The 13,624-nt window shown below is 44.0% G+C and overlaps 2 long non-coding RNA genes across 2 annotated transcripts in view; both read left to right on the forward strand.

Moving 5' to 3' along the window:
* The window catches only part of LOC134485829 (uncharacterized), a 167,753-nt gene that overhangs the window by 143,201 nt on the left and 10,928 nt on the right, over positions 1–13,624 (forward strand). The gene's annotated exons all lie outside the window — the stretch shown is intronic.
* LOC147996029 (uncharacterized) lies at positions 7,024–8,071 on the forward strand. Its single transcript, XR_015673834.1, has 2 exons — positions 7,024–7,211; positions 7,688–8,071. It is a non-coding gene; the product is annotated as an uncharacterized LOC147996029 (long non-coding RNA).

The raw sequence follows: 13,624 nt of genomic DNA on the forward strand, positions 1-13,624 counted from the left end.
TTTTTCTTAGATGTACATTTGAAACCCAGAGGAATCCCACACTTTGGAATAGGTGGTAAGTGGGAACTTTAGGCAGATGCACTTATCTGGGTGGAGTCTATTTGGTCCATGAGAGGTAGGTCTGAGCGGGTTTCCTGTAGCTTATAAGTTTACAAAAGAGATAGCAGCATGAGTTAACATGAACATTCTTTAAGATAAGCTTTTTGTGGAGCAGAAGGAACAAGAATTTGTGATTACAGTTGGATCATATAGTGTTGTTTAGCAAGAAGAGGAAATAGGAAGCATTTAGCCAATCATGGAAAGTCAAAGCACTAAGATTATGTAATATATTGAAACTCTTTAAAAATGGCGGAGTTAGAGGTATAAGAACCCAGTCCGCTTTCTATCTGAGAAAGTTCATTAGCTAGATCTGAGGGTTGTATGGTCATCTGGTGTGTGTACCTCATAGCTAAGAGAGGTGAGTTAGAAAACAATGAGTTTTACCCATGGGGAGAGGTATTGAATTATTTGTACCAGCATCCAAGAAAAATCTCGACACCCAAAATTTCTGCCAGGCTAGATGTCTAAGTCATCACTAAGACCCTCTAGAGGCCATACGATGAGTCCGAGACTCACCAGAAAGCTTCTCTACCCAGGCCTGGGAGTTTCTACAGCTGCAAGAGCCCAGAAGGGGGAGGGGATTGAGAGTCACTTTTGAGGGAATACTTGCCCAAGGGTCAATGTCTACTTCTAGTTCAGGGAAAAGGAGTACCAGCGTATACCTGAGGGCCATAGAGCAGAGATGGAGTATCAAGGGTTATGGTTCTATTGCAGTCTAGGGAACCTAGCGTTCATACAGATCGTGTCCCGGAGGTCCCAAAACAGTTTGCAAAAGCAGTTTCCAGGTCCTATTTGGAAAGACTGCTTAGCAACAGACGTGGGGGGTCTGTGTTAGTTTGGCTGGCTAGGAGCAGAGGGACTGCAGGCGAGCGTGGGTTTAGGCAAATGGATAGAGCCAAATAGAGGCTCCCAAATTAGCTAGAAGATGCCTTCCCAATAAGGGGACTGGGCATGTGGTCACTACCAAAAAGGAATGGGTGAAAGGTACACCCTTAAAAATGCAACTAAGTGGTGGGGTTTGGTGAGGAAGGTAAGGTTGCCCCCTACTCTGACAATAGGGAAATGGGAGAGAGAAGTGGATCACCAAAACTCCATTAGGACTGAGTAAGTGGCCCCAGTGTCCAAGAGGAGGGAGATGGGCTGCCCACATACCATGATGATTACCCAGGGTTGCCTGCTGGTGATGGCAGTGGTTGGGTTCAGGGAACTCAGACCCCTCTAGTCATCCATGGCCAGGTCTAGGAGATCCACTGGAGGGTTATCTGTTGATCACATTTGTAGCAGGAGCCTGGTGATTCTTAGCCTTTAGAAGACCAGGAGTTCTGGGCAGTGGCTGAGGCTGGTTGGACAGCCTTTGACATCAGATGGTACTTTAGTCTGAGAGCCTTCTCATCTCTCCCATGCTACACTTTAAAGGCCAGAGCCAAAACTTCTGTCTGTGGAGTTAGGGGCCTCCTCTCCAGCTTTTTAAGTCTGTCTTTTATGTCAGGGTGGCTTTGGGAAAAGAAATAGGTTATCAGAAATTGCTTACCTTCTAGGTTTTCAGGGTCTAGATTAGTGTCTTGCAATAAAGCCTCTGTAAGGCATCCTAAAAATTGAGATAGTTTTCCTGTTTTTCCTAAATGACCTCTTGTAGTTTTTCAAAATTCACTGGTTTTAAGGCTGCCCTGTGAAGACCAGCCAGGAGGCAGGTTATGAATCTATCTGTGTCTAAGAGACCACCTGTGAAATTTCAATTCCATCAGGGATCTTGGTCAGGTACTGCCTCAGGTCCAATTGGATATGTTCCGTCTGTTTGATGGATCCCGTCTGCATGTGTTCTCGCCTGCTCCCAAACTCGCTGGCGTTCCTCAGGAAGGAAATTATTAGTGAGGACCATATATACATCATGGAAAGTCAAGCTCTGAGATAAAGAAAACACGCAGAGTTTGAGTGGGCCACCGCTCACCAGCATGTGCTTGAAGAGGATGCTGTCCTTGGCAGGCGGCTGCACGCAGGGAATTCAGTGATGGAAAGGCCTGCTGAACTTGCCAGCCAGTACCTGGGCCACAGGTTACCTCAGCAGGATGCCATGGGAAGTGAAACACAGAGAGGGGTTAGAGAGAAGGTAGATAAATGCTTGAACATAAAGGACTTTTTTCAATTTACCAGAGTGCTGGCAGAAAGTATGGGAACCCCATAAAATTGAGGAATCTAGCCATTATGTGGCCATTTTGAACCATTGTCTAATGAGTACTGAATCCAGACATTATTGCAAAGGTCTATCAGTTTGATGTCCTCAGATGAGGCATTAGATTTAAAGTTTTGAAATTCTCCAAAAGACATCCCAATGGGGAATCTGGAGGTACATTCGAAGACATCAAATTACCCATTAGGGGAAGTTCTTGAGTTATCCAGACTGGTGTCCCAGAGGATTAATTCAGTAACAGAACTCTGCCAGGCCAGGTGTCTGAGTTGTTAGACTTCTGGAGGCCATTCATGGTGGGTCCTGGACCCAATAGAAAGTGTCCCAACTCAGACCAGAGAGCCCAGAGAGGGAGGGGAGTGAGGAATGGCTTTCAAGGAATTCTCTGCCCAAGGATCAAGGTCCTATCTCATATGCCAGCTAAGAGGTCCCTTTATCCCATAAAGGCTGGCCAGGCCCTATCTGGGGAAATCAGGGACCTCCTTGCCAACTGGAGGAATAAACCTACCAATCTGCCAGTGTTTGTGCGGGAGTTTTAGCGGTCTGGTAGCAGGAAAAGTGAAACTGTGTGGTTGGTGAGGGCTTGTCTAAGTGACCCATATGGCAAGAGCTGGCACCACGTGGTGAATATGGAGGGCAGCGGCTCACACAGAAGTCTGCATGTGCTCCAGCTGCAGCGGCAACTCACGTGGTGGAAAGTCCTGAGTCCCACAGCAGCCAGCAGGTGGTGGTTTCAAATGGTGCCGCGGACTTGGCAGATGCAGCGGTGGGCTGACGGTGATCAAATTCAGGCGGTATGCATGGCAGGCAGCGGGTATGGGTCACTAATGTTGAGGTAGAAATCTTGGCTTGTGTCCGGATACCCACATCAGGCCAACATGGTTCCACGTGGAAAGGTTTAATGAGAGAAGAGTAGAAGAGGAGAGGAGTAAAGGCTGTCCATGAGCAGGTGAGGGATGGGGGAGAGGGATGGGAAGAGAAGGGATAAAGGCGAAGAGGGGGAGAAGGCAAGAGCAAGAGAGCAAGAGAGTGAGGAGGAGGCAAGCAGCCCTTTTATAGTGACAAGCATACTTGGCTGTTGCCAGGTAACTGTGGGGCGGAGTATAACTGGCTGTTGCCAGGTAACTGTGGAGGTGGAGCTTAGACAGAATGCCAACACAGAACAACTCATTCTCTGAGCCACCCTGGAGATCCTCAGAGGGAAGGAAGCATTGTGTATCCTGAGTTAGAAGCAGGGCTCTTGCTGCATAGAGATTGGAATGGATTTTATGAACACTGTGGCCCCGCCGTCTCAGCTGTTTCTGCAGTGAGACAAACCCTCCAATAGATGATGCCATTTGGTGATTTACAGGCCTTCCTGATAATGGCAATCATTTATGTACGGTGGCAAGCAAGAAAGGTAAACCACTTCTAGGACTTCTACAACCTAAATCTTGCTTAAACACGCGACTTGATTTGTACTCTGTAAATGAAGAGGTTGGCCATTCCAGTGTGAACTTTTGAACTCTGAACATTTTAAGATTTGAGAGAGAGGAAGGATCCTTTGGGCCGAGACTCCAGAAAGCTGGGTGGTGTGCTGGGTCTTGAAGTAAGGCAGAGAGAGTCTCGATCCCTGGAAGGTACGGGAGCACTGGGAGAGCAGATATCGTGGGGAGAACTTGAGAGAAGGTATTTAGGTGGGCTCCACCCACGTGAATTCTGGTCTTGGATAATTCTGATGTACACTTTTGCCTTTGAGGTTACTCTGTGGATAAAACTCCTGAGAGTTCTCAGTACCATTAAAAATGATGTGGTTTTGAAGGTAGACCAAACTGGCCCTCTTACAGAAGAATTATGGATGCTTTGAAGGGATATTATGTCACTGCAACCTTTCTTTAGAAATGGCTAGTAGGCAGACTTAGGAGAGCAAAGGCAACTAGAGAAAAAGCTATAAAAATTAATTCGGCATTGCCTTGTGAAATTTAATATACCATGGTTGGGGCTTGTGGGTGTCTCATTTTCCCTTTCTTTTAAGTAAATGTCTGGGTAAGGTCCATGTGAAGCAAGAGAAGGCCAAAGATATATGGCCTCCAAACTATAGAAGACCCATGGGACCTCAGTAGACATATCTCTCACTTTAGTGGCCTGCAACCACCATTAACCAAACCAAGGATCTCCCTCTAGGGAAAAACTCATTTGGCAGTGGTGGATGGAAATGTTGGATGGGAAGCTGGCCTTGCTGAGATAGTTAGGGTATATGTTGGGACAGTGGACTTTCACACTACGGGACACTTGGCAATCGTGACAAAGACCCAAACACACCTCTTGGATCTCAGCCTTGGGAGTGGCCAAGCAGGGAGAGATCTGTCCCACGGGATGTATGTCAGGTCTGGTTGGGCCCTGTGGCTAGGAAACCATTTATCTGAAGGAAATAAAAGTGCAGCAGCCTGTCTGTCTGTGAAAAGCAGACAATCGTGGCCCCAGGAAGGAAGAGCCTATTCCCAATAGTTCAGTGGAGCATGGAGCCCTGGCAGGGAGAAGCCGGAGAAGTGGGTCTGGGCTGAGGGCCATGGCTGTACCACAGGAGCATCAGTGTTCCACCCTCTCTCCTCCTCTGTCTGGTTGGGAACACAAAGAGAAAGAGGGTGGGGTGAGAGGGCTTGGCCTCTCTCCCTTGCAGAGGTCGGTCCACTGGCCTCAAACGATTATTGCATTTAATGAATTGCAGCTTGCAAAAGGCTCTGAAGCTAGACTGCAAAGCCTGAATGTGGCAGATTATTTTTTCTGAAGTCATTTTAGTCTATGGTTTGAAAAACAGAATGCTTCTTGAACAGAGAGTGGCAGCAGTCAAGACTGCCAACCTCCACCTCTTCCACTTGCGTGAACTTGTTAGCTTTTGTTCTTTTTTAACGTGAACCGAGAAGTGTGGATAACCAAAGCAGGGGAAGACAATGGCTTTGACATTTAGGCAGGAGGTGGGGATATACTTCAGGGGCTTCCACTAGAGCAATAACAATTAGCCCCATTAGCTTGTGCATAACCCATCAATGTAAGGAGCATATAAACAGTTAGGGCACATCCCTGTGGTGCCCCTGGGAACATCTCTCCATGCTCGAACCATCTCACCAAACAGATGTAAAAAGATCGTATGGTGCATTATTGTCAGTGACAATTAACCTCAATTACTACCCAATTGTCCCTCATATAGTTACATAGAATTGGGTCTGAGAGGGCCCTGGCCCTGGCTCTGGGCTCCGCACAACAGTTACCAAGTAGGCAGAGATTGTTTGAGGTAGGGGGGCATTTTCAGACATGGTACAAATCCTGCTTAACATTATTTGCTGCCAATAATACAAGGAATAGCAGATGTGCCCCCACAGCTCACCACTTATTGCCTGGGCACTGTGACACCATCTCTCAGGCTCTATGTTGGTAATGAACCAGAGAAAAGCAGACAAGAAAGGCTGTTTGCAGCAACCTGGAAGCATCAAGTTGAGCTCAGCCTTTCAATTTACATAGTCCCTTTCACAAGAGAAGCCCTGGCTGATAGCATGCTAACTCACCTCTAATTTACTTAGGATGTTACCAAGGTATTTTGTGTTTGCAGCCTCCCTTATTAGCATAAAATCAATGTTGTCACAGACATCAGAATAATTATGTGCCTGTTTTGTGGAGGCATTAGAAGTCTCTTCCCTTCATCTCTGCCCTCCCTTTCTCTTCCCTCCTCCCTTAGTCTTTTCCTTTCCCTTTCTTTTGCTTCTCCTGCCCCCAACACCAAACCATACCTTTGGAAGTTTGCTGTCTTACACATTCGTAAAATTTATACTATTTAATTGCACTGCCGTTTCCAGTTCCTCCTTAGCAGGATTGGATTCATAACTTCCGCTTGTGTTTGTCCACATCTCCACTTGTCTATAGTCTTGGCCTCAACGCTGTGTTAATGTGGGAGTGTGTACTGCCCGTGGTCCTTGGCTGAACTGCTTTTAGGTTGGGCTCGGGTGCACCTTGAAATTCTCTTAGTGTGTCTCTCATCACTTCTCAAATTTGTCTCCATTGATTTTTCTTTTAGTTGTTAATATTTTGAAGTATTCTGGCTGTATAATCCATGCCAACGCCTCTGACATAGTTCATGCTATGCCCTTGATTTCCCTTTCCTGGTTCTTCACTCACCACACCATCTAAGAAGTCAGCATGATGGAGAAGAATGGCAGTTTGACTTCTGACCTTAGCTCAACTTGAGCCTGGGAAAATCACACACTTCTGAGCCTAGGCCTCTTTGATCATTAAATGAGCACAGGAAAACCAAACTCTCAAGAGCAATTATAATCACTCATTTGTAAAGCATAGCCAGGACCCCTAACTTGATGTCCCCAAAAATGCTTTTTTTGGCCACTTAAAGCAATTATGTTCACTTCATAAATTCTTAAGGAAAAACTCCCTTGTAAATCTTTCAGTACAGGTAGAGAATTGGAGGCAAGTGGAGCTCTATAAGTTCAAAGCCAACCTGGTCTACACAGTGAGTTAGTTACAGGACAGCCATCGTCTCCAAAACAACAACAAAAATACAATCTCTATGTCCTACTCTTACCTTTTCCTGGGCTTTTGTACGAGCATAAATCACCTTTTGTCCACAGTATGTCTATAAGAACTAAGGAAACATGAAAACCTTATCTAGAAAGGGGCTCAGGTAATGTATAGAACTTTGACTCATTGTTGGGTAGAATTGTAGTCCATTGTGAATGGCCTCACAATCCCAGAAGGATGGGAGAGAGAGTGATGGGTATTGGGGGTGGGGTGGGGTGGCACAGGATGTTAAAGCTACTGAGAGGAGAGTGGGAAGATCCATGGTAGATGGTAGATCCATGTCCGTTGTGGAGAAGATGCACAGCTATTTCCACATCATTTGACTGCATTGCATCCACTCACTCTGGAATCAGTGAATGGTTAAGTAAGTTAGAAGAAAAATGTGAACAAAAAGTCCAGAGGAAGGGAAAAATGGGACATGGACACACACACACACACACACACACACACACACACACACACACACACGAGCTGGGAGTAAGACTGTCATGGAAAAAAATCTGGTTAGCAGAGGAATCCGTAGAGGGGTACAACTTGCTGACACACCAACAGCTAAATATATTGTGGCATCCAAATGATGGGGCTGGGCTCTTCAATGTACATAGAAATGCAAAGTAGTCTCCATTGTATCAACAAGATCTCCAAGCAGGATGCTCTAGGGAAGAGAACCATTAGGGAGGATCAACTCCTGCCCACATGAAAGAGGCTTTTACTTCGAAGGAGAAACCACAAACCTAATGAGGGATGTCATGGACATGGGTGTCCTAGGCTACCACAGGGAGTTTTATTTGAACTGAAAGTATACCTCCAGCACCCTACCTTCTCCTATTTCTTTTCCAGGGCATGCCAGCCATTGTTCACAGATTCTCTTTTCAGTATCTCTCAAGAAGTAGAAAAGGAGACAGAAACCATAAAATAGCAGCCTGTACTTGAAAGCCTTCTTGGAATAGCTTTTTCAGAGTATGATCACGGACCATCCCAGTGAAGTACTAGATGTCAGTTCTCAGAATGGGAACCTCTGACCCACTGAGGTGGAGATTCTGGGGTAGGCTCAGCAGTCTGACAAGCCCTTCAGGTGATGCTGGGGCACACTGAAGTTTAAGAACAACTGACTGGGGGCATCTGATTGAAGAATGACATGTTCTGGGTTCTAACCTCAGTTCTGATGTTTACTAACTGTAACAGAGATGATGTGTGCATTAAAGAGAGAGGATGCTGATAGGATTAGAGTCTGGACCTGTATTCTGTGGGTGAGACCTTGGGAATGAGATGTAAGTCTATTGACTGGGAGGTTTCCCGAGGAAATTTTTCCTTTTCCTGCCTCTCTGCTTTCTTGGATGTTCTGGGTTCTGAAGGACATTGTTTTCTCTGTCTCCTACTACTAAGAGGTATGAAAAACATAGCTTTATGAGTACCCTGTTGGTGAGTATAAGAACTCCACTCAGAGCTCTGGAAACAAGGCCAGGGGAGCCCATTGCTGTGTCTAGCTTTGTTTCCTGGGAGGTGGGTGGAGGCAGCAGGCTTTACCCAGCTTTACCCCTGTGGTGACACTGTCCCAGATTTTCCCCTTTGGTGACACTGCTCTTCCTGAACCTTGAAAAGAAATGAAGAAACAAAAATTAACATTTCTGTGGTCAAGTTGACATTAAAATGGGGGGAAAAACACAACCAGAATTAGAATGTCCCATTCATTAGTCATTTTTTTGTCCCAAATTAAAATGTCCCCACAAGCAGGAATAAAGCAGGCCCTCAATGACCTCATAACTCATTATTTCCAAGCAATATATTTAATTCCCAGTGGAGAGGAGTCTGCATTGTTTTCCATTTCTATAAGCAGCCTCACACACTCTAATGAAGGAGAATATGTACTTCCTAAAGGCTTGGCTGCGTCTGACTGGGAGAGGTGGCTAATATTCTCAGGAACCTGCTGGAGACGACTTTTCCATTGCAGTTCATTGTAGGTTTTCAGACACTAATCTCGATTAGGCTTTTTCCTCCCAAAGTTTTCCCAAGTTTATACTCAGGCAATGCTGATAGCCCCAGTACACTTTCTAGGCCAGTGCTTCTCAACCTCTGGGTCACGACCCCTTTGCGGGGTCAAGCAACCCCTTCACAGGGGTTACCTAAGGCCGTTGAAAAACAAAGATACTTATATTATGATTCATAACAGTAGCAAAATTATTACAGTTATGAAATAGCAACAAAAATAATTTTATGGTTGGGGGGGTCAACCACACCATGAGGTTGACTGTATTAATGGTCATAACCCTAGGAAGGTTGAGAACTACCGATCTAGGTCATTAGAAATGAATATGTCACACACCAACTATTGGTTTGGGATAAGAATGAAGAGACCGAATCTTTGCGTACACTCAGATGATAGCTAGAAAGATCTGATACTTTCTGCAATGACCTCTCTCTGATCTCGAGTTCAATTAGAACTCCATCTGTGGACTCTCAAAGTCCCCTCCCCAGTGCCAAGATTGTACTCAGCCCATCAGTGAGCAGAACAGCTCAGTGTGGTTAGACCAGGGGGACATTTCCGAGCATGGTTCAAGTATCTCATGCTGTGACAAGGGAGGGCATTAGAGGCCCATGACAATGAGAGTCTAGTCATTGTGTGACTCCGGAAATTAACAGACTAAACATGCAGATCATCACAGAGTTTAACAGTGCCATCTTTACCTTGGACTCCAGGAAAATGTTGATTTGTAAATAAGGTCTCTATGCTCATTTACGGTTTCCAGCTATGTAAATACTAAGCAAGGTGGAGGCACGATAAAACCCACCTCAGAAAATGTATGCTAAATCTAACATTTTATAACCTAGTTCCTCATAAATATGCCTGCATCTATTCACAGCAATAACTACATATAAATTATGTTCCAGAACAATAAAAGACAAACAAGCAAATCATTTTAGGGCTAACTATATGGTCAAACCTATATAGGTCTTCATCTATATAAGCAACCTTTATGTACTGTTTAAATGGTGGCTTGACTTTCAGGATTCTAATTTGAGCCAGTATCTCTCTAGAATAAGAGTTTAATTTTAGGGGGCTTGACCAGAGGAATATTCCCTGATAAACCCCATGATTAAGCTGAATACTTGTCCTATCTCCAAATCTCAGATCCAGATCTCTGGAAGCTTTGAATATCATTGAATATGACAAAATCTTTACACATTTGAAAGACAGGGACAACACGATAAGCAGTAAGGAAAAGATCTGGGATCACAGGGGAGGCACTATGTGTCATCATACTTGGGTACTTAAAAGATGCAAAGGGAGACTTACAAGGCACAGAGGAGAAGGCTATGGAAGGCCACATAAGAAAGAATTTAAAAGAGGCTGACCTTGATATAGCCATAAATCAAGAAATGTTGAAGCCATCAGAAGTCAGAAGAAATGAGCCCTATTGGTGTTCCCCAGAACTTGTCTCTGTTTTCTACTCTGTAATGCTGATTGCGGGAGTATATTGCCTTTGAGGTTGTAAGGAAGTACTCTATTTTTATCTATCAAGTCTGTGGTCATTTGTTACAGTACCTACAGGAAATGCAAACAGGACAATACTGCATGTCTATGAGAAAGAAGAACCAAAGTGTAGTGCCAATTTAATACCAGTAGCTCTCTCTCAGCATTACTGAGTTCAGTTCCTGACTCTACCATAAGACACTTGACCCCTCCCACAGACAAACCACCCCATACCAGCTCTCTATCCATGTCCAGAGGCGTGGATCTCTGATTCTAGTTCTGTTTAGGATATGGAAAATGTTGGGAGAACTGGATTCTGATGACAGATCCCCCCACCTCCAGAGCTCCCAGGGACTAAACCACCAACTGAAGAATACGCATGGAGGGACCCATGGCTCCAGCTGCATATGTAGGAGAGGATGGCCTTGTTGGGCATCAGTGGAAGGAGAAGCCCTTGGTCCTGTGAAGGCTCAAACCCCCAGTGTAGGGGAATGCCAGGACGGGGCTGGCAGAAGTAGATGAGTGGGGGAACACCCTCATAGAAGCAGGGGGAGTTGACATAAGGGATTTCCAGAGGGGAAACCAGGAAAGGGGATAGCATATGAAATGTAAATAAATAAAATAACCAATAGAAAATTTAAAGAAAAGAATTTGAGAAAAAATATATAGAAAATGTGAACTATCGAACAGACACACACACACACACACACACACACACACACACACACACACACACACAGGCTGGGGAGATAGCTCAATTGATAAAGTACTTCTTTTACTACCATGAGAACCTGAGTTTGGTCCCTAAAATTTGAAGAAAAATAACAAGTGGAGTAGTACGTACTTGTCAACCTAGAGCTAGGTAGATGGAGAGAGAAGAACCCTCTACCCTCTAGCCTTGTTGGATGACCACCCAACCTCATTAGTGAACTCCAGGCCAACAAGAAGACTTGCGTCCAAAGAGGTAAATAGTATTCATGATGATGACTCCCAAAGCTGTTCCTTTGAAGTCTACATACATGAGAAAACTTTACCATCTGTATGCCATGCCTCACATATGCCATTATAGATTGTTCCTGAGCATAATGTATCTGGAATAATTGATTTATTCCTTTATTCTCTGAAATAGCTAGGCCATTTTGAGACATCGGTGTCATTATCTGTATTTATACTTCTAAAATTACCAGATCCTCAGATATTTGGAGTAGTAGTTATATTCTGTGATGTCAAGACTTGAAGCAGAAAGATGACTGAATTTCATTAGGTAGGGAGATACCTGCCCAGTTTGTCATCAGTCTGGGAGTGTGACCAAGGCGGGTAGTGTTCAGATATAATTCAAGTGCTGAAATCAGTAGCCTATCTCACATAACATGTGCTCACCTTCCTAGCTGCGCTTAAGAAACATGAGTATACCGCCCAAAGTAAGGATAGACAGACGGGCAACTCTGGCTGCACAGGGGAGTGAAGATGTAAGAATTAAAACTGTGACAAGCATGAGGCATTAAGTGTCATCCTTTGCATGTGCACAGTGGTGGTATTAGATAAAAGAATTCTCTACTGTTTCCACCGAGGTCAAGTATCAAGAATGAATGGCAAGAGGACAAGTGAGAATCTACTCAGTGAAGCGGAGTATCGAAGGTTGAGAAGCAAGGGACTGGCAGCTGGGAACACGCTGGTTTCTGAAAGCTCCAACCAGAGACATGTAAGAGGGGCTAAAAGTAAACCAGCCATGAAGTATAAGATTCACTGTGCATCATCTCCTCATGAATCAACTGTCCTTTTTGTAGAAGTTAAGAATTCACAAGCATCATAACAGTTATTTGTCTCCCTGCGGTATAACTTCTTGAGTTCTTTGTATATTTTTGATATAAGCCCTCTATTCATTGTAGGATTGGCAAAGATCTTTTCACAATCTGTTGGTTGCCATTTTGTCCTAACCACAGTGTCCTTTGCCTTACAGAAGCTTTGCAGTTTTATGAGATCCCATTTGTCGACTCTTGATCTTAGAGCATAAGCCATTGGTGTTTTGTTCAGGAAATTTTTTCCAGTGTCCATGTGTTCGAGATGCTTCCCCAGTTTTTCTTCTATTAGTTTGAGTGTATCTGGTTTGATGTGGAGGTCCTTGATCCACTTGGATTTAAGCTTTGTACAGGGTGATAAGCATGTATCGAGCTGCATTCTTCTACATGTTGACCTCCAGTTGAATCAGCACCATTTGCTGAAAATGCTATCTTTTTTCCATTGGATGGTTTTGGCTCCTTTGTCAAAGATCAAGTGACCAAAGGCGTGTGGGTTCATTTCTGGGTCTTCAATTCTGTTCCACTGATCTATCTGCCTGACTCTGTACCAATACCATATAGTTTTATGACTATTGCTCTGTAATACTGCTTGAGTTCAGGGATAGTGATTCCCCCTGAAGTCCTTTTATTGTTGAGGATAGTTTTAGCTATCCTGGGTTTTTGGGTATTCCAGATGAATTTGCAAATTGTTCTAACTCTTTGAAGAAATGGATTGGTATTTTGATGGGAATTGCTTTTGGTAAAATGGCCATTTTTACTATATTAATCCTGCCAATCCATGAGCATGGGAGATCTTTCCATCTTCTGAGGTCTTCTTCAATTTCTTTCTTCAGAGGCTTGAAGTTCTTATTGTAGAGATCTTTTACTTGCTTGGTTAAAGTCACACCGAGGTACTTTATATTATTTGGGAGTATTATGAAGGGTGTCGTTTCCCTAATTTCTTTCTCGGCTTGTTTCTCTTTTGTGTAGAGGAAGGCTACTGATTTATTTGAGTTAATTTTATAAACAGCCACTTTGCTGAAGTTGTTTATCAGCTTTAGTAGTTCTCTGGTGGAACTTTTGGGATCACTTAAATATACTATCATATCATCTGCAAATAGTGATATTTTGACTTCTTCTTTTCCAATCTGTATCCCCTTGATCTCCTTTTGTTGTCTGATTGCTCTGGCTAGAACTTCAAACCTTCTTATGGTGGCTAGGAGTCCTGGGTGTTCCTTGGCTTATGGATTTTTTCCTTCATCATTGCCTCTGCTCTCATAGGAGATTCTCCTGGATGACTATCTTTCTTATTAGAATGCTATCAGTCATATTCAGTCAGGCCCCACGCTTACGACATGATGGTTGTCTCTATAAAAACATTCACCAGTGGTAGAAGTTAGGATCTTAACATAACTTTGTTGAGGATAAAATTAGATCTTTAACATTCATATCACAGAATTTTGTGAAACTAAGAAATAATTTATGCCAGGCAGTGGGGGCAAGTTCTAGGACAGCTGGGGTTACACA

Source organism: Rattus norvegicus, chromosome 2 (genome assembly GCF_021556685.1).
Source record: "Rattus norvegicus strain SHRSP/BbbUtx chromosome 2, alternate assembly SHRSP_T2T, whole genome shotgun sequence".
Classification (NCBI taxonomy): domain Eukaryota; kingdom Metazoa; phylum Chordata; class Mammalia; order Rodentia; family Muridae; genus Rattus; species Rattus norvegicus.